Genomic DNA, 21591 nt, shown 5'->3' on the forward strand with positions numbered 1-21591 from the left:
ATTACAACCAAAGCACCTTTAAACAAGTAGCCTAGTCCATTGCAGACGTGAGCTCTGTATTTTTCAGGTCAGTGCTTCGTTGGGAGGGTCCCTGCCCTGGGAAGGATCAGACCAAGGCTCTCCATAGTGGCAGAGGACAGGAATCCAAGCAGAGATCTGGAACTGAATTGAGTCCAAAATACAGTGGTTAGGACTTATTACTAAAAATATATTCTCACAGATATGACAGCAGAACCCTGCTAATTACTAATGCAACAGGTGCTCTAGGGTCTGATGGGACAGACGCAGAAGATCCTCTGCCAGTGAAGGACTGTTCCCTGCAACCCAATTTTAAATGGCCCAAGTGCCAGGGCCTCCATCACTTTTCTTGGAGGACCATTGTAATCCAAAGAGGTCATTGTGAATAGGTCTTCCCCGATATTCAGACTACATTTTCCTTGGTTTAATGTCATTCTACATTCTGTTACATTCCCCTCGTCTACCTCAGGGGGTGGGAGAGGAGAGAGAAAGATCTCCATGGTCCTATTTCTTCTGCTTTTACAAAATGAGTTTTGGTTTCCCCTTTCCCCGGCAGCTGAGAAGACAGGACACTATTGCAAGTATCAACACCTAAACACAAGCTGCCCCAGTGACCAGTCCTCCTCCAGTCTCTCTGCCCCCCACAAACATCAGTTGCTGACAACACTATACTAAGAATTAAGCACATGTAGGCCCGATTTTCAAGCCATCTCAGTTCCCATTTAGGTACCAAAGTAAGCAGCAGGGTTTTCAAAAAAAGCTCACTGAATTGGGTGACCAGCTCTCTGAAAGTCTGGCTGTAGAAGTCACAACGGTAGCTGCTGCTGAGCATTTTGGAAAAGTTTGGCCACCGTTATGGATGCTGAGCCTTGGAATATCTAACCCTGAGCTTTTTTGTACATCTGGCTCCAACTACTAACTTTCAAGGTTAACCAAAGAACAAAGCCACCGTTCCAGACAGCACTACACATAGTCCAGCAATACTCAGCTCATACAGAAGCACCCATTAAAGTCTAGTCCTCCCCATTCCCTTTTCAAACACACGCAGAAGAGCAAGGGCAACAGATTCAAGCCAGACAGAAAAATCAATACCCAAAGTGAACGTTCTGGCCTTAAATGCTTTTTTGGAACATCTCTAGCTAAGAGCGGGTTAGTGGGGGAGGGGGGGGAACAAACAAACAAAAAAAACCACACATCCACAACACACAGCAGTTTAAGAAGAACTGCATTTGCTGTTAGGCTTTTCAGAAATATAGCTACAAATTTACGGCCTAGGAACAGGCAGGGGACTTCAGATGCTCCGCACATTTGCCATTCAAAGACTCTATAAGTCTTGCCATTCCCTTCTGAATGAGATACAGCCATTGCTGATTAGCTACAGGGGAAGCAGGGAGCCGGGCAAGCATGTTCTTTGTTTCCTCTGATACTAACTTCTGCGCTCATGCACCAGACCCCCCCCCCCACTCTTCCCAGCAGCAAGATCTTCAGGAGGGGAGCTTCCCACCCCCAACCCCCGCTCTCTGTGGCTGTCATCCGGTAGATATTTTCTTTCCTGTTCCTCTAATCTCTTCCCCCCCGCCCGGCCCCCACCCTCCGCTGCGTCTTTTAACGTCTTTAAACGACTGCCTCCAATTGCCGATGGACACTCGAACGGCTGCTCGAATAACTGGCTACACGAGCGCAGTGTTTCCTGCCTAACAAAATAACCGTGCTTTGCTCCACGGTGGGGCTGCACATAAAGAACTGCAGCACGGCAAATCAGTGAAAGCACCTTCCCTGATGGGAAAGAGATGGAGTTTAAAAAGGAGAGGACGGCTTGAGCCATTATGGCCAGAATTGTGAAAAAAGGCCTCAGATGGGGCAGGGTCAGCGGTTCTCGCTTAACATTGCAGTTATGTTCCTGAAAAATGGAACCTGAAGCGAAATGATGTAAAGCGAATCCAATTTCCCCATAAGAATTAATGTAAAGGGGGGGGGGGGGGAGAGAAGGTTTCAGGGAATTTTTTTTCGCCAGACAAAAGACACGATATGCAGTATTTACCATTGTGAGTCGCATATGCAGCTCTCTGTTACATGGGCTGCATTCACACAATAGATATACTACCTGCCTGGCCCTGAGGACGTCACATGGCCCTCAGCGGTATGCTGATGGGACCATGGGTGGAGAACCACTGGGTTAGATTTTCAAGAGAGCTCCCTGTGCTGAGTGTATAAAACGTTGGGTGCAGAGCTCTTTTGAGAATCTGCCCCATGAGATTGTGTCTACGCTGCACACGAAGCACGGGCTCGGACTCAGGTTTGAATCTCTTCCGTAAGTCCACACGCAAACCTGTCGAAGATCAGCAAGCACTCAGGACCTGGGTTCTAGGACCCAGCTAGGGGGATGGGTCAGAGCTCAAGTCCCACAGTGAGCAGGATCCAAGCGCTGTCATTCTGCAGCGTGGATGCAGTTGAAGCTGCAGACCCAAGTCAGAAGGTCTGCCTGGTGGAGCATGGACCCAGGATGCAGTGTGGACACTCAAGCACAGAGCCTACAAGTGTGGGTCCTGCAGACCCAGGCTGCGTGTCCAGCATAGACAGACCCTGAGTGCCCAGAGGGAGCTGCTGGATGGTGGGTGCTTTGGAAAACCTGACACTTATGTCTGAATGGGAGCTGAGTCCCAGATCCTCAAAAGGTACGTAGGCTCTTACTCCCATTGGATTTCAGTGGAAGTTAGGAACCTAAATACCTTTGAAAATCTGGATCTGCGTTCTTTGGAAAAACTTGCCTGCCACCACATCAAAACAATGACCAGCCAAAGGATCTAAGATTGTCGGGTTATTTATTTTCTATTTATTTATTGAGATTTAAAATAGATGCCTAGCCAAGGTTCTAGGTGCCCTAACACATCACTGATGAATGATGCTGGGATTTTATTGCTTTGAGTACAAATACACTCCTCTCCTCCCCTTCATTGTTATGGGATGCGTATCCTCAGCACTCACCAAAAATCCTATCAAACGAGGCCTAGTGCAGCGTGCCTGGAAGGTCACCAAACACAGGCAAAAAAAAACAAACAAAAAAACAAACAAACCAAAAAACCACCAACAAATCATAAAATCAACTGGTAACAAAATACTGACCAGTTGTAACAACAATGATCTTGGGGGGAGGGGGGGTGGAACCACTAGTAAACAAAAAATAAATACATCTTAACTGCATTGAGATAATAAAGCATCCCCATCTGCTTTCAAAGAGCCCTTGAGAGCCAGGTATTTGTATGCTCCTAAGTATGGAGTAGAGGAGATCTTCAGTCTAGTTGGCGCTAAGGCAGAGTAAACTTTTGTATCCCTGCAATGGCAGCAAAGGCTGCTTTTGTCGTGAAGTGCCTTGCGCGTGTATCCATTGATACCTCTATATTTAGGCAGGTGTAATTCCCACAGAGATAAAGACCTTGTTTTTCAAAAAAGCAGCAGCATCATACATACATTACAATAGCAAACATCAGAAAACAAAGACTTTTCGAGAGAGCGCTTAATCCTTGGGGTAGCTGCCTGGTAAATCAGAACCTAAAGAACGGCACTGACTGTGAGGAGGCGGATGGCAGAGAGCACAAAAAGGAAGCAGGCAGTTTGCCTATGACCAAGGAATGCTCTCAAATCTCCCCCCCATCTTGTACACAATCCTAGGGTTGGAAAACTATTGCTGGGGTAACCACAACATGCATTTGAGGGGTCCGGGAAACGGCTCAGTATTTCACGCCTCAGAAGCCCCGTAAAGTCTAAAGGCATTTCAATCAGCGCTTGTTATTTTACAGCGCGTCAGCAGTTGTTTCTTGCTCTACATGACTTTCCTGGGCCCTTTCCCATTCTGCTGCCTTTCGGAGGAGGAGGGCAGACCCACTGAGCCTTTCAATGGCATAGCCATGGAATTATGATTCCCTGAACAGACTCATACATTGTGGCTGATCTTTCTGTCACAGCCCTGCCTTTTGCTTTTCTCCCTCTTCGATTCCAGCAAAGGAGGAGACAACTAAAGGATGGGAACCCCAACTCAAAGTCTAGCCGTCTGGGGACGGCCAATGCATGGGGTGAAGTAGTAATCCCTCAGAGCTGGACTTCAGCTCCATCTGGGGTCTGCTTAGCTGAGGCAAAGGGCACAGAAGCAGGATCAACAAAATACAATTAATGTCTGCTTAACTGGGCCTAACCTATAATGAGAGAGAGCACCTCCCCCTAGTCCAGGGCTTCACACGCTCTCTCACAGTGTGAAAACACAGGCTCCTAGACAGACTGTCTGCTGGACAACTCAGCTTGCATTCGGGCTTGTGCAAACCACTTCCCCTCCCTTTTAGCGAGTTTGTGCCAATCGCACGACATCCCCGTTGCACCAACAACCCTGTTGCACCGACAGCCATTGGCTACGTGAGGCAAAAGTGCCATGAGCCAAGTGCTGCATGTGGTTTCAGCTGTTTTTAATGTGACTGAGCTGCAGGGAGCAAGGAGGAGCCAGCACCACGTGGCCAGCCATTGCTCCACGGGCCGCGTGTAAGTACTCTACAGACCACAGAGCGTGAGAAGCACTGCTTGGTCCAGACTCATTTCCTCTTACCTCAGAGGAGCAGCGTATGCAGACAGCCTCTGAGTGCGGCCCACTACGGGTATGCCTACACTGCAATCACAGGGGGTGATCGTGGCTAGTGGAAACGGACCCAAACTAGCTTTAATCCAGCTGGCTTGGGTACCAGAGTAGTGAAGCCAGAGAATCATGGGTTTTAGTGTGGGCTGGGTAATTACTTGGGCGAGTAGCTGCAGTGCCCAAGGCAGGAAGATTCAAGCTAGCTCAGTATGTCTACACAAACTGCAGGCAAAAAAACCACCACACGGCAGCAAGTCTTATAACCTGGGCCTACAGACTTGGGCTCGTGGAGCTTGAGCTATGGCGCTAAACCTAGCGGTATGGACGTTCCCACTGAGGCTCTGAAACCCAGTGAGGGGTTGGGTCTCAGAGCCCAAGTAGGAACATCTACACGGACAATTTTAGCACCAAAGTGTGAGCCCACATCTGTAGACCCGGGCTCAGAGACTTGTGGCCGGCCACAGGTGGGGTTTTTGTTTTTGTTTGGTTTGGTTTTTTTTGCAGTTTAGCTGTACCTTAAGGGCCGCAATGTCAAGAGCTATGGGACTGGTTTGTTATCACAGCCTGGCCAGCAGATGCAGCATTGCCAACCCCAAGCGTTCAAAATTGAGCTTGGAGTCACATCTCCCGAAGTTAGGAAAGGGCTTAAAAACCCTGAGATTTTACAAAAAACAAATCAATACATTTGCTTTTAATAGGGGTTTCTGAGCCTTTAGGAGGCACTCACATCATGCTAGCAAGCTTTTCTCTGCAACTATAAAGCTAGAACCCTTAATAAAACAGAGCAAAGCTGAGACTGTCACGTATTCACAGGACTCCTGAAGCTAGGGCTTTACGAGAAACCTCCAAGTACCGTGACAAAACCACAAGTGTGGGGCAACATGGAGATGGTTGCTAGAAAGAGCAGAGAGACCCCTGGTGTAAGGCTGAGGATACTAAGGATTAGATCTTTTCGCACACAGAGTAGGCTTCTTAATTTATAAAGAATTACTATCCTCCTGGACACAACAGGGGCCCTGAATGCTGCGGTGTGGGTAAGGAAAGCACGGGTGGGAGGCCAGCATTTAATATAACATCATTCCCTAGCTCTTATAGAGCACTTTTCATCAGTGGGTCTCAAAAAGTAGGTCATTATCATCCCTATTTCATCGATGGGATAGAGGAGTATGTCTACACTACAGAGATTATACTGGTATAGCTATGCCAGAACAGCCCCCTAGTCAGCGTGGGAACACCCTCTCCCTGAATGAGATTAGCTACGTCAGTGGAAGCCCTCTTCCATCAACACAGCCGTGTCTACACTGGGGTTCTGTCGGCATAGTGTGACAGTCACACCCCTGACACGAGTAGCTATGTCGACGTAACTTCTCAGTGCAGACTGAGCCTGAAGCACAGAGAGGTGAAATGCCCAGGGTCACCCAGCAGGCCAGTAGCAGAACCCAGGTCGCCCGAGTCACAGTCTTCTATCCACTAGGCCACCTAGGAACCCACAGCCACACCCCAGAGCAGAGCTTCGAGGTGTGACCGGGTCAGTGGATTCACTGACACTTCCTCTCTGTGGAGGAGGGTTGTGACACAAGTGGCGTCTACTGCATCCCGGAGGATGCAGCAAAGGCCATGGAGTACCCAGGAGGAAAGATGCCTCCCTCCTCCTCATCTTGTAGTGCTTATGCAGTGAGCCCACATGCTCAGATTCAGTGTGGGAGATAGGATTTACCTGATCTATGAAAGCACAGTAGGTTAATGAGTCATGCTTTTCACAAGACCTCCGCCCTCAGGGTGTTATTTAGTCCCTTAATAGCGGCAAAGAGTCCTGTGACACCTTACAGACGTATTGGAGCATAAGCTTTCGTGGGCGAATACCCACTTCGTAGGATGCATGCACAGCTACCCCCCTGATACTTATTCCCTTAATGTGTGTGGCCATTTTAAACTGGCAGTATATTTTTTGGTATTCAGTATTATTGTGCAGGGACCAAGTCAGGTGTTATTTGTATAGGACTTATCTAACAGGCTAAGCCAGCCCCCAGCTCAGAGAAACACTGCCCAGACTGCTAGAGCGATCTCAGAGAGGGAGGCCTGCAGAGCCAGCCACTGCACCAAGCAAACAAGTGCAGCAGCTTCGGTTGCTGCAGCACAGTGACCTGGGGACAGGAGTTTAGTTCTCCGGGCCCTAGATCAGTGGATCTGAGCATCCTTGACCTATTCCAGGTCATGCCCAGTGTTTTGCTACAGAACGTCTGTGCACCGACACAAAAATCAGAGCTGGACAAGGCCTACTTCATCTTCAAATCTATCCCCACGCTGCCAGGGAAAAGCTGTTCCCTGCAACGTGTGTTCTGATGCATTTTCTCCTCCCATGTCGAGAGCAGAAGGAAGTTCTCCCAACTGCCAGCAATGTTGTGCAACAGAAGGGGGTGAAGAGGACACAGCTCACAGAGCTCAGTTGTGTTTTCCCCATCATGCCTTTCCACTGAGAAGCTGTGGCACCTGAAAAGCATGTTCCTTCTGCAAATATAATTGGGGGAGAGGGGAAGGGGGAACAATATCATCATCAGATACTGTGGAGTTAATTTTTCAGAGGTGCTGAGTGCCTGCCAATACCACTGACAGCTGGAGCTAGGGTTCTCTGCACTTCTGACAGTTATGCTCCAAGGTCAAAAGACAGGAGCAAGATAATCACCTCCAGTTTGGGTCTGATGCCATGGCACTTTCCTATGGAATTGCAGGGCCCAGGCCTGTGAGGTGCTGCTGAGCACCCATTTGTTTCAGGGAGACACTCAGCACTGTCTTCATGAGGCGTTCAGCTTCTTCTAGGATTGGGTCCGTTATTAAACAGGAAGCCATCCAGCACTGTGCCAATTTACCCACTGGAGATTGGCAAGTTGCCATGCCGGCAGTGTGCATCGGACGCAGGCAGGGAAATAAACTAAACCAATTCAAGCATCTTTCAAGACTGTCATTTCACACTCACGTTTCTGTGCTAGCCGAGTTGACTTTTTAAAATAAATACAACCTGACACTAATTCTAATGGTTTTAATAAATGTTTAATGTCTTGTTAAAGGTCGCCCGCCTACTGTTCTCACTGCAGATTTGTATTAATAGCACATGGGCCACTTGGTTTTAACTGTGTTGTTTCATCAGCATTTCAAACGTTTGGCATACACGTCTCCCAAGTGATGTATTTAAAGAAGAAACACACAATGCACTACATAATAAACTGTCAAGGAGAACAATGGCAAACAGCCAGTCAGCGCAATGGCAGGGGAAACACACAGATTAACATGGACACAAAGAAAAAAGATGGCCTATTTGGTGCATGCATTAGAGAGTTAATAAGCCCGTACAGATTCTTACTGAAAACCAGCAATAAATCCAAACGAATCCTGCTTTTAGCATCACAGGTTTACACAGTGGTTTTAACACTGCCGTAGCAAGTGCCTACCAATTCCTGTAACCAACTTGTTTTATAGATAAAGACTAAAACCGGATAGTAATAATAAAATATACATCAAAACAAAACATCCCCTTCAGGGAGGCTGGATGTAATTTCATCAAGGGGGTTTTCTAGGTGTTCATCCCCAGAAACTCAAGACGAAATTACAGCTTGTGATACCCCCTAAAGGGTACAGAGTAATTTATTTTCAGCAAGCCTCCTCTGATGAAGCTAATCTATAACCTTGTCAATGTGTGCACTCAGGGCACCGATACAGTCACACCCCCAGTCTGCATTATGCTGGATGCAGAGCCCATGCCCCAATAAGGATGTTTATTTAAAAGCCCAATGCCAGAAGGCTCTTTAAAGTTCCTCCCATATTTTACAAACTGAAAGGCCATTTTTCCCTCCCAGTGATGGCACACAGGCTTCTAACAGGGCCCTTTCAGCAGGATATATCATCTGCCTCAGCCAGGGTAGGGAAGCAGAGCTCCTTATTATCCCAGACTGGCTCCCCTCCTGTCTTTTCTTCCATGCTCATCACCGATGTAATTATCTGGAAGAGGGATGGATACCTTCAGAACTGCTCCCATATGCTGGGATGCAGCTGGTCTGGCAGGCAGTCCCCTGTCCTCTTGCTCAGAGTGGCTCCCATTTTCAATACACCATGCAAGAGCACTACAGAGGGCCCAACTAGGGGGAAGACAGTCATTTCCAAACCTAAGGCAGAACCTGAACAGAAGGGCTGGCAAAGCAGAGTTTGAAATCAGCCCTTCCCTGCTTTACTAGAAACTTTGATCGCAAGAAACTGAAATCCACACATCTGACAGCCCTCTGTGGCGAGGGCTGCAAGGTAAGGATGGGGGAAGAAGCAACCACCGTATAGAAAGGATGCAGAGAAACTAGAAAGGATCCAGAGGTGAGTGACAAAGATGATCGACGGAACGGAATGCACACCACGTGAGCAGAGGCTGAAGGAACTGGGTATGTTTAGTTTGGAAAAAAGGAGATTAAGGGGGGGGATATGATAGCAGTCTTCAGATACTTGAAGAGCTGCCATAAGAGGGAAAAAAGTTGTTCTCCCTCACCACAGTGGGCAGGACAAGAGGCGTCGGGTTCAAACTACAGCATAGCGGTTTTAGATTAAATCTCAGGAAAAACTTCCTAAGTGTAGGAACAGCAGGACAATGGAAGAAACTGCCTGATGAAGTCATGGAAGCTCCTTCACTAGAGGCATTCAGAAAGATGCTGGATAGCCATCTGTCTTGGATGATTAATGTTTAGACACAACAAACTCTGCATGTTGGCAGGGGGGTTAGACCAGATGACCCTCGTGGTCCCTTCCACCCTATCGCTCTGTGAGCCTCTCCTGCCTACACCAGCTGCCATATGCGCCAAGAATTTACCTAATGGGTGCAATCCAGCTCCCAGATCATTCCATAGACTACAATGCAAGTTGATTCTGGTCCTACTTGAGTACCGGTTTACAAAGGATTAATGTTACATTATAGCCCATACAGGAACACACAAAATTGTAGGGGAGGGAACGTGGACTTATGGTTAGAGCCGAGTCGGCCTCTCTGTATTCTACTCCTGGCTCTGCCACTGACCTACTGACTTTTGACAAGTCACTTGGGGCCTGATCTGCAGAGGAACTGAGCACTGTTGATTTCTGTTGGAGCTACAGGTGCTCATAGGTTCTGACAAATCCTCTGTGCCCCAGGATTTACATATCCTGAAATTTGTACCGGACTTTAATAGCTGGATGGGCATAATTTCAACATCCAAGGCTACCATTAATTAGAAACAAAACCTTGTTTCCATCTGTGCATAACTTTGCACCAATACTCAAACCTAGCCACGATCAGCACTCCCTTAACTACCCTAAAACAGCTCACCTTTGGCCCCTCCCATAAATCATCTTCCCACACAGCGAACAGCACAGATCCTTTCCTGAGTTACGGACTTTGGTGCTCACCAGTGATGACAAGGCTTACAGGGCCACTCCTTAAATGCTACAATGACCAGCTTTGATGCCACAAACAAGTGACTGATTGTTCACTTGTACAGTATCACAATGTGAGTCTTCCACGTAATGGAAGGACTTGGTCACAAAACAGTAAAAAGATGAATGGATTTGTGGCATCAGAGCAAATTCACTGGGTAAGGTCAGAGATCCCTCTAATTAAACATAGCTAGAGATGAATAATTAAAAGAAAGTTTTTCCAAGACACACACAGACCACCCCCATTTAAACTATTAAGATCGTTCAAGGGCATATACTGGGGTGGCCAAACCACAGCTTGCAAGCCACATCTCTTTCACAGTTAAAATGTGGCTCACGGAGGCATTCTCCATCTACCAGACTGGGGCGGCGTGAGCTCAGGACTTCTGCCCTGTGATAGGGTGGTGGGGCTAGGGGTTTCTGCCCTGTGAGAGGTGCCGAGCCCCAGCAGGTAAACCCGGCTCCTGAACTTCTGAAGATTATCATATGCAGCTTGGAGGATTAGTAAATTTGGCCACCCCTGGCATATACGCCCAATGCAACCACCACAAAGCCAGAAAGTCCTCATGTATCCCTTGTAATCTACAACCACCATGATATTGTCTTCCCCAGATTATCTCACCCACAACCACACAGACCCTGCCACATTTCCCTTCCTCTCCACGCAAAACATACAACCTTTAACTCTGACCCAGGGGGAAGCAGTTAGAAGTGGATGTTTTAAACAACGCAAACCAGTTATAGGTTGAAGTATGTGGACACGTGTGTAGGGCAGGGGTAGATTTTTAGAGCACGTGTGTGCGCGGGTGTGGTGTCAGAGGATTATTAATAGACAGAATGGTTTGGGTTTGTGTAGGGTTGGGGGTTTTTTAAGTGGAAATAGTTTGCAATGGAGTTTATCATTTCGGGGCGCCATTCTTTGCAGCAGTGTTATTTAGGAGACGGAATGAGGAAGTGTGATGCTGTTTTGTTTTTTCAATAGATGTTTGCGGTTACAATCAGATCCACTCTGCCCCTTTCTCTGTTGGAGGAAGAATCAGAGATAAGGGGAAAAATTCTTCTTGCCTCCCTTTCGTAGGGAGCTGAATAAACAGTCTCCAAAACTCTCCTTCCTGTTTCACAGATAGAACTCAGCCTCTTTAAAATGAACTCATTTGTTAAAATGAGCATAGCTAGTTATTTCTAGTGCTGTACTACCTAGGAGCCTCGGACATGGATCAGGGGCTCCCTGCATTAAGACACTGTACAACCACAGAACAGAAAGATGGTACTCTCCCAAAAGAAATTATCTTGCAACTTTGAAAGCCCCTGCTCCCAAGCATTCTAGTGGGAGCATTATTTTCCTAGAAAGACAGGACCATAACAGTCCCCTGGCCAATCTAGCCTCTGACAGCAGCTGGTACCAGATGCTACAAAGAAAGGCGCAAGGAACACTGTATAAGGTAGTTATGGAATAATTGGCCCATAGAGAAAGTGTCTTCCTAACCTTCACCTGCTATAGATTGATTTATGCCCTGAAGCATCAGGGTTGGTAACCCTTCCAAACATTTTTTGAAGGGGGGTGGAGAGGGATGTTTGGGGTTTTTGTTTTTTTTTTTTTAAAATCCTTACTAATGTAGCTCTAGCTGTCCTAAACAAGGGCCAGATTTTCAGAAGAGCCCATGCACCCAACACACAGAGCTTTTCTTAAAAAAAAAAGAAAAGAAAAAAAATCTGGCCTAAATGGGAATTGAGCTCTTTTGCGAATTTGGCCCATGATCCAATTCCACAGGCAGACCCAACTGGACAAAGACCCAAGGTAAGGAGGAGGAAATAACAGGAGGTTGATTTTGTCCTTCATAACCTTCTGTGGGAAAGAGTGAAGCGGTTATTGTGAAGACCAAAGACAGTAAAACTTGCTGAGGGGTCTTCATTAAATATTTATTAAAAACAAAAACAAAACCCACACACACCTCACTCAGTCCCTGCCTGGTTTTTATAAGCCTGTGAGTGAACAGATATTTTATCCTTATGATGTTGCGGGTCTGGAGAAAATAAAGAGAAAGTAGCCTCATGATTCAAGTGAAGGGCACAGATTACCTTGATGAAGTGAGTCCTGGATAAAGGACCACTTTACCTTTGTGAATTAGCAAAGGCAGGAGAATGGTGCTTAGTGCCCTGTGGTCCCCTATTCATCTGGCTGAAGTTAATTTTCTTTTTTAAATGGGCATAGTAGGATTTTAGCCCCAAGCAGAGACAAAAACCATAGAATATAAGGAAGTTTGATCAGTGACTGCTTGTAGAAATAACAGTAAATCCCAGTATGATGCAGCCAGCTTTTGGAAAGGTGTTTCCTGCAGTAGTAATATTTGTACCGAAGGAGGAAAAAAAATCTTTACTGGTGGAGTTTGTAAGATCCCTTGGAAATGACTGCAGTATCTGGATGTCCTCTTCAAAATATGGCTGCAACGACTCTTGAGAGGGAGTGGAAGCTTCCGGCCTTAGAACAACCCTGATGTAAAGACTTTCCAAACCATAAGCTACACATTTCTCTCTCCATTTGCGCTTTAGCAAGCTACTTAAGCTAGTGACCCTGCTTCAATCACGTGACTGGTCCAGTGTCAGGCCATGGGATTATTCACACAGAGCGAGGCACATGCCTAAGTACCCCACTGAATGAAAACCACAATATAGAGCTGTAGAGTCTTGGACACCAATGAGAATTATCCCAGTTTTGCAGGGCCTAACCAGTCTCCATGCTGCTACATCTTAGGGCTGATGGGATGGAGTGGATCCTACTGTAAGACACGAGGGAGGAGTAGAAGCAAGCGGCCCTTGCTCTAAAAGGCACGTGAGCTGTTCAAACCTGCTCTTCCATAGGCCATCCAAAAAAAAAAAAAAAGTTGTACCCTAATGGATTATTTATGTGTTTCCAGTAGTGCCCACAATGTACGAGGGCACTGCCGGACAATCCAGGGCGACCGCTTGATTTTCTGAATGACTCCTACCGCCAAAACAGGCAGAGCTCTTCTGGAAAATCTGGGCCTGACTGCAGGCGACGAGCCCTTCTGAAAATGCTGGCTCTCAGGTCGAAGGAAGAGGAGTTCGAGCCAAAGCCTAGTGACGTCAATAGGAGCTTTTGCGGGCTTGGGAGCAGGCACGAGGTGGTAAAATGTAGGAAAGATCAGAACCTCAGCAGGTTCTGCACGATACAGCCCAGACATCAAACATATTGCTCCTGCAATAACTTGGAATTCTCTTTTGAGGCTGCAAGCAAATAGAGTCAGCCAGAGGGAGCCCATATGTTGGGTGAGGTGGACAAAGAAACCAGGGGAAGCCACGGTCTATAAATTTCATCCAGCTATTTATATTGTGTCTATCACTGTGGTATCTGGAACCAAGATGGAGTTCAGGTCACGCTTTGTCTAGTTTATAAGAGCATTTACACTTCCTGCTAACAGTGCTATTGCCAGGCTGCCCTTCTCAACACCCCCTTGTGGGGTGGCATGGGCTCCTGTTATTTTGGGTTATGAACTGTTTGGTGGCCATTACAAACAGCTGAAGGCCATTCTACAGCTTTCATCTGGGATTTTTCAAGCAGTGGCTTCACTTTGCGGTAAAACGCCCACTGATTTCAACTGGGTACAGCGAGGCCAACACAGAGTGCGTCTGAAAACCCCATCCCTCACGTTCTCAACACGAAGACTTCCAACATAGATAGCGCTTTGTAACCATGTCCCCTGCACCCCTCCCTTACAATTCTGTCTGGTGGAATCTGTCACATGGACAATTTCTGTAGCTTGAAAACCCAACCTTTATACTGCTTTTCACCCAGAAGTTTCAGAAAGTGGGTTAGCACTGGAAAAGGACACTAATACATAGAGGTGCTTCAGAAATCTCTCACACACCCCCCCACACAGGGCCTTGTAGCAACCGCTATCACACAGGCTTTCTTCTGTGCCACATTTCTAAACTGCAGTATGCGTGGGTGTAACCAACTGACCTGTAGGTTGAACCTATCCCAGGAGGTAGCACAAGACACTTGGGCCAGTGTACTAACAGCAATCAGCATTTCTCCACACCCATAATCAGTCGGCTTTGCAGAAAGAATTGTAACAACGATATTTCCACACACCGTTTGATTGGATACCATCTTCCCTGACCAAGGGGAATAAACTCATTTAGACATGGAAAACCTTGGTGTCTGCTTTACACGCTGGCTACTGATCTCCGAGCTGTCCACTGCTAACACTAAGCTTTTTGTGAACACTTTGGGCCCAAGTCTGTACTCAGTTTCACTGGTGTCAATCCACTGGTTTGGATGAAGTTTCTCCAGATTTTACTGCAGTGTCACAGAGCAGAACATGGCTTTCTGGATTCAACTGACAAGATTCCCAAAGGAAGTACACTGTATTGATAAGGGCCTAAAATTTTTTTTATCTATTTTCTGTGGGAACAGCATGTTGGGATATGGAGAAAAAAAATTTTTTTTTTTTGGAGCACTGAGGTTTAGATTTAAATGAACAGTAGCTATATTAACAATGACATTTCATGAGGAATTTGGCTGAGGGGTCAATTCAGGAGCGATCCTAGGCCTGTGTCTTTTCAGTGCTGCAAAACTGGTGGAATAAAAAACCTTTGCCTCATCAGGAGGAGCATGAGAACCAAACAGTTTTAGACTAAACTTTGGATCTGGATTCATGCGACCATTATTTAGCACAGCATCAAAGAATTCCTCCCTTTGGATGCAGAGTTCAGCCCGGACAATGCAATTTTGTAGCTATAAGTGTTCAGAAGCCTCTACACTGGACTAATTACCCCCAGCCGAACTGAAGTTTGCAAGTCAGTATGGCACTACTGAAGTGTGCAGAATTAATAGTATTGTCAGAGAGCTCAGAAGAAGTGGCAGACTGAGGAGGGGTAAGATTGAATAGTATTTTTGCCCCAGCTCCTTTTGAAGAGATTTAATTAATATGATGAATATATATAGGATGCTTTCAAGGATAAGCAGCTAGCTTCAAAAAAAAAAATTTTCTAAGCATGGAGTTGTGTGTAATCTGACAAACGTTTCCACTGGAAGAGCAACTTTATGCATTCGTGCTGCAACACACGAGCCTGTCCTATTGGTGAGGCAGCAAGCATATTCCTTACAGGTGGAGGACCACAGAAAACACTTTTGCAGAAGCCCTATCTGGTCTCATTCTTCTTGACCCATAGCTGGACTGCAAGAGAGTTTGTATGAATTTTGATTAAACCTACAGTGATACTTGGGAGATAGGGTGGCAGAGCTATTTCTAGTGGATGATTGCATGATCATATAGACCAGCAGATGGTTTCAGTCTAAGGCCCCAATCACACAAGGTGTTGCACATAGGTGAGCCTACGATTTCATCAAGCTCCACTCATACTGAGCTCTTTATTTCTCCAAATCCAAGAGAAGAGTTAAAAATGTTTCCTCCCTCCTACTCCGACTCTAGTCTAGGCCAATCTAAGTGAAGACGGGCATGAGACCCTCTGAACTGGAGGTAAACCCTAGCAGGGAAGACGGCAGCAAAGGAGACAAAAGAGGAGGCACAAACACAGGACTCTATTTCTAGGGACAAGCTGGCACCCGAAGACAATATGAGGGATGGGGAGGAGAAGATGAGAATCCAGGGGACAAGGACTGCATCCACAAATGCATCTAGTCTTCTCATCTTGTGGGGAAACTTGGTCAAGCATTCTGGTCGAGGGCAGTCTGGAGATTGAGTGTGCTTTATTTAGGTATTCCATTTTTTCCTTTAAACCTCAGTAGGCTCAAGTAGGGTTACTGATCTTCCAACCTGGGGATGCAACCTGTGTAGGATCACGATTTTCAACTATATTAAATAGGCTACAAGACATTTAAAAACATTAGCAAACTGTACCAAGCTGAAAGAGGGCAGGAGACCCATAAACGATTCTGTCATGGAGTCTAACTTCAAGGGGCAAGAATTTCTACTTACACAACGAACGCATAAGTGCTAGCCCCTGGGAAGCCAATGCCCAGCTCTCATAGCATCCTCTAGGCACAGTGTCCTTCCAATAGTGCTAAATGGAGGAGGATCCAAGCTAGATGAGTTGGGGATATCCTATTATGGAAAAGATTGAGAACCACTGCTCTAGAGCAACTGGCACAGGCAGCTCTCAGAGCCAGGATAGGAGACTAGCCGGACCACTGACTTGATACGACCTGGCAGGTCCCAAAGAAAGGAAAGGTACAATTCTTACGTGCCTCAGTCTCCCCAGACAACAGCCCTGAGTTCTCAGCGATAGCCCCATTGAACAATGTTCTGGGATTGATTCTGCTGCTCACAAGGATAAATATCACCCCACTGCAGACTTTCCTGTTTTAATCAATAGTAAGATGAAGCAGTAGGCTACCCATACTCCCCCCTCAACAACCAAACAATACTCTAGAAACAGAACATCTGAAACTGGAGATGGGTACCCTGGTTCCACTCAGACTCTCCAGGAAAATTTCCCCCAGGTGGGCTGAGCATCCCAGGAGCTCCTGTCATGTGTAAAGACACAGGAAAGGTCTGTCCTGGCGCTCAGTACCTCAGATGTCCCAGCAATGCCACACAGCTAAATTTCACCTAGAATCCTTGCACCAACAGAACTAAAGGCTCAACCTTGCAGATAAGCAAGGACTTAGCCCGTGACAAGCCTCAAACACTTTTGGCATCTCCCAAGAGTTATTTTCTCACTAAGGCCCCCAAGTTGGCAAAGGACTTAAGTCCACAAACAATATTACACACAAGTAGCCTCACTGAAATCAAGGCATACAGTTACACTCACACTTGGTCTTTGCAGGATTGAGACCCAAGCAATGAGTGTCTTAGGGAAGAAGGGAAAGAAAAGTAACAGGTAACATGTACAGTAGCTCCAGCCCCACACAGTGTGTAGCACTCTTAGCCAGCTTTCTGTGGCAAATTCCCCCTTCTCAGAGGTATTCCATGGTAAACTGAGGCAGCATGCAGGAAACACTGTGGCAGGTTTATACAAAGTTTTTAAAACTGAGGTTCTCCTGGAATTAAACTATGAATCAGTAATGTAATCCGTACATTATGCCTTGCATTAAATTTCATATTAACTTAAGTTTACTTTGCATTGTCTCTAATGAGGCAATTGATGTCCTGCATAACTGTATCAGATACATGATCAGGAGCAGACAGCTGAAGTTTTGGCAGCTGGATAATGGATGGTAAGGGCTTTCAGAAACTGGAGAGGAATGAGAGGTAATTGGACATTGTGGGACAAACACATTAGCAAAGTTTTTGCTAAGATTCATCAGTGAAATAAGTAACAATGTTGCCATCATTAGGCTTCAGAGTCAGCATGTCACAGATATAAACAGGACAATTCATGACTCTCAGAGCTATTGTTTCAGGTTCTCTGAAAACTCATCAAGACAAGACCACATCATCTGACACCCTGCTCTCGTCTGGAAGGTCTCCTTCCCAAACATAAAGGATTAGGCTCTGGATCATTTTTAAAATGGAAACTAAGAATCTGGAGCACAATTCGGTAGCAAAAGGCAAATGCCACAGCAGATTTCACAGAGCTACAGAGTACATGGAACCTTGATGAGTCAAAGAGCTGTCCTAACTGGCCCAGCAACAACAGGTCAGATTTTAAAGTTTTGGGATCCTTTTTGATTAAAGGCATGATGTACAATAAGATGTCAGTTTCCCCCAGAGTAGGTACATAGGGTTCATCTGGTAGTACTGGTAGGAGCATAATGGTCACACCTAGAGGCCCCAACCAAGCTCAGGAACCTCATTGTACTAGGCACTGTATAGACATCTTAAGAGGAAGTAGAGCTTATTTTCTAAATAGACAAAGACAGACAAGGGATGGAGGAGGAAGGAACAGAAGGATGAAGGGACTCATCTGAGATCATGCAGGGGGTCAGTAGCAGAGCCGGAAATAGACTCCCGACTCCCTCTCCACCAGACCACATTGCCTCTTCAACACAGATTCTCAATTCCACAATGAATCCACCTTGCATTCAGTTCCTGGATCCTCCGGCCGCAGAGAAACGCCACCTCTGTGCCTCCCGACTGCAAGTCCACCGCCCACCAACAAACAACTCGACCCAGAGGGGGAATTACTCAGGAGACTTCCAACAGTGGCAAGAGTCACCACCATCCACACATGAAGCCAGCCGGCTCCAGCACGAGACCGATCAGTGGGACCACTCGGATGTCCAGCTTATCCTGAGTGGATTCCTCACTATCCCCAGGAACTGGAGGAACAGGGCACAAGCCTCCCCACCATGCAACACCCTGTCCCGCACCTGGCTTGATCCCCATGCAGAGAGAGAACCGCCCCCCCTTCATGCAGCAGCGCCAAGGGAGCTCACTGGGCGCGTCACTTGGAAAGGGTAAAAGCCTCTTCCCTACAGGTATCTGCGTTCGGTTCCTGGCTTTGCCAAAGCCTGGAGCGTCCAGCCAGGTAACCTGGGGGGCGGGGGGGGGGCACTGTTAGTTTAAACTCTGCGGCTGCCTTCCACCGCGCGGAGGGTGGGAAAAACGCCGCCCTCCGCGGGCGGGTCAGTCCCTTTTTAGCAGCTTCCTCTCGGGGCAAGCCCAGCAGCCCCAGCCACCGCCGGGGCGGCCAAACCTACCTGGGGCAGGTGACGTCCCCTCAGCATCTGCCCATCATGCCCCCCCCCCCAGCGGGTGTGGGAACTCCGGCTCTCAAGGCCCAGCTCTGACAGACGCCAAGCCAGCCGGTGTAAACGCCAGCTCGACGCAGACGGGAGCAAAGACGACACCCCCCACACACACACACACCCCCCGAAATAACAACAACAAAGCCGGTCCCCCGGGGAGATTCTGTGTCCCCAACTCCGGCCCCCCACGGGGAAGGGTCCCTGCGTGACAAAGTCACCTTAGCGCCCCCCCCCCGCACCGCAGGGGAGGAAGCAGGCGCGGCAAGGAGCCGGGGGAGCAGCACTGGGGGTGGGGGGCAGTGGTCTGCAGCGGGACCAGCAAACCCCCCCCCCCCCGCTGTCCTCCCGGTCACTGACCTCATTCCCAGCAGCGGCAGGTCCCCCCCGGGGAGGCGGGGGGGGGCCCGACCCGCGAATTCGAATCCCCGCCTGCCCCGATACAATGTAGCCCGCGGCTGGGGCGCGGGGGCAGGGAAAGTTTCTCTCTTACCGCAGGGCTCAGCCTCGCCCGCAGCCCGGCTCCTCCCGCCCGGGGTGGCGGGGCGCAGCCTCGCCCGGCTGCTCCCGCCCGGCTCCTGCCGCCCCTGGCTGTAATCCGCGCCGAGCCGAGCGTGGGGGAGGGCTAATTCCCTGCCGGCCTGGCTGGGCGGGCGGGCCGGCCGGGGCCCCCTGCTCCCGGGGGCTGCCGAGAGAGGCTCTTTGTTCTGTAATCCCAGTAAGATTGCCAGCCATTCGCCCCGGCGCTAATCCCAGCCCCGCTCAACAGCAGCATCCATTGGCTGCCATTTACATACAGGATTAGCCAGCCCGGCCGGGGGGGGGGCCTGGGCATGGCCCGGCGCCACGGGGAGGGGCCCCGGGGAGCAGAGAACAGGGGCATGGTGGAGAAAGGCGACACGGGGAGCCTGGTGGAGAATAGGACAGCGGGTCTCAAACTTTTGTACTGGGGACCCCCTTTCCCCCAGCAAGCCGCTGAGTGTGACCCCCCCCTTCTGCATTTAAACCACAATTTTTATTTAATATGAATTAATTCATATTTAACGCTATTATAAACACTGGAGGGGAAGTGGGGTTGGGAGGCTGACAGCTCGCGACTCCTTCGCCCCCCCCCCCCAGGTGTGAGAAGCCCTAGACTGAGGGCACCAGGGGGAGGAGGGGAGTCATGGCAGAGAAGCACATGGTGGGGCGCCAGGAGGCTGCAGGTGGCCTGTGGCACCTTGGAAGGGCGCCTGCTGGTCTCCTGGCCTCTTCCCCCTTGCCCAGCCCGGCGGCGTGGGGGGGTGCACCGACTTGCAAAGAGAAACAGGGAGAAGTGGGGTGGTGCTTTGTGTATAAGCCTCGAGCCAGGCTCAGCTATTGCGACTCCCAGGTTTTCTGGGAATCGGGTCACCCTACTGTTTTAGGGGGGAGGGCAGTGCTTTTTAGGGGGGCAGTGCTTTTTAGGGGGGCTGGCAGGGATCCCTGAGGCGCCCCTGCACTCAGCCAGCCTGTTGCCACTGCCAACAGTCCAGCTGGCCGCCCCCTCCTGCAGGCAGTCAGGTGTTCTGGGGGGGTGGCTTGTAACTCCAACAGGGACCTCCAGCTGGCCCTGAAAACAGGGAGACGCAGTCACCTGGCCTCAACAGCAGGACGGGAGGGATTCACATTGCAGGCTCCCCTCCTCTCCCTGACCTGTGGGAGCAGGGATCCCCAGCAGCTGGGGTGTGTCCCATCTCCTTGGTCAGTCTGCTTTAACCTCTGGGAAAGGAGTCAGTCGGATATAAAAGGATCTCAGGAGAGGTGTTCTGCAGCATCGGCCAGGCCTCTGGAGGGACACTGTCGTGGCCACAGCTCTTCTGCCCTCACATCTTGTGCCTCCACTGTGAGCAGGGCTGCCCCTCCAGATTAGAGATCGCAGGGCAGCGCCGAGGGGACATACCAGCCCTTCTCCAGATTGCAGGGTATGGGCACAGGGAGTGGCTCCAGAACACATCATGCTCCCAGCTCTCGCCTCCCTTTCCCGGGGGAGCGGCCCTGCCTGCACTGGAATCCAAGCAGTGACCACCGAGCTCTGGGTTTGTACAGCACCGATGGGCTGAAGCAGCTCTGGGCCAGCTCTGCCTCTGCAGGGAAAGCAGATGTCTGTGAAGTGACAGACAGCAGGGTAGCTATAGCTAGAGTGCTTTGGTGCAAATGCACGTATCTATTTATTGTTTCACAGTGTGTCTATCGCCACCTCTCGGTGCATTTACACAGTCCTTAAAAATCACATAAGGCTCCTAGCTTGAAACAGCAACTCGTCGCAAGACCTCAGGAAGCAATCTCCCCACAAACCCACACCCTCAGTACTCCATCCCTCCTGCAAACAGCCTCCTCTGTCCAACAGGGAGAGAATAAGTCAACAGGGAAGCCTTGAACAGTTCTTGCATACGAAGGAAATCAGGCTCTACCAGGCTAACAGCCGAAACAATTTCAAGTCCAGAGGCTCCTGCTCTCCTGCCAAACGCCCTGCAGCTCCAGTACTGGGGTATCAAAAGAAACCATTAGCAACAGTTCAACTGACCGCAGCTGGAAAAGGAGGATAGGCAGGTATTTCAGGTAGCCTGGGCTTAAAGTTGTTTGGTGTTTGAGATCCAAGCCGTCACTTTCTATTACAACCAGAAACACCTTGGAGCAAGCAAGCTGTCACATTCTGTCCTAACTTCCAAGTTGTCTTGAAGGATAGTCCCATACAGTATTATTTGAGGAATGGATTACAGCAAAGGCTTGAATAACTCCTGCATGATCCACACTCAGAGAGGAGACCCCAGCATCCATCTAAGGTTTACTCTAGCACAAATATATTTGACTGCTGGGA

General features: G+C 48.6%; 1 protein-coding gene across 4 annotated transcripts in view; it reads right to left on the reverse strand.

Moving 5' to 3' along the window:
- Positions 1-19368, reverse strand: part of GTF2IRD1 (GTF2I repeat domain containing 1) — a 173269-nt gene extending 153901 nt beyond the window's left edge. The window contains exons 1-2 of one of the 4 annotated variants that reach the window (XM_073315870.1): positions 19246-19334; positions 17-162 (exon numbers count right to left, since the gene is read on the reverse strand). The gene's annotated coding sequence lies outside the window, so the exon portion shown is untranslated. Of the gene's footprint in view, positions 1-16; positions 163-19112; positions 19183-19245 lie in introns of those variants that run through there. The other 3 variants (XM_073315874.1, XM_073315869.1, XM_073315871.2) reach the window with 3 other exon arrangements.
- Between the last annotated feature and the right edge of the window lie 2223 nt (positions 19369-21591).

This window comes from Lepidochelys kempii, chromosome 17, assembly GCF_965140285.1.
Source record: "Lepidochelys kempii isolate rLepKem1 chromosome 17, rLepKem1.hap1, whole genome shotgun sequence".
NCBI classification, from domain to species: Eukaryota; Metazoa; Chordata; order Testudines; family Cheloniidae; genus Lepidochelys; species Lepidochelys kempii.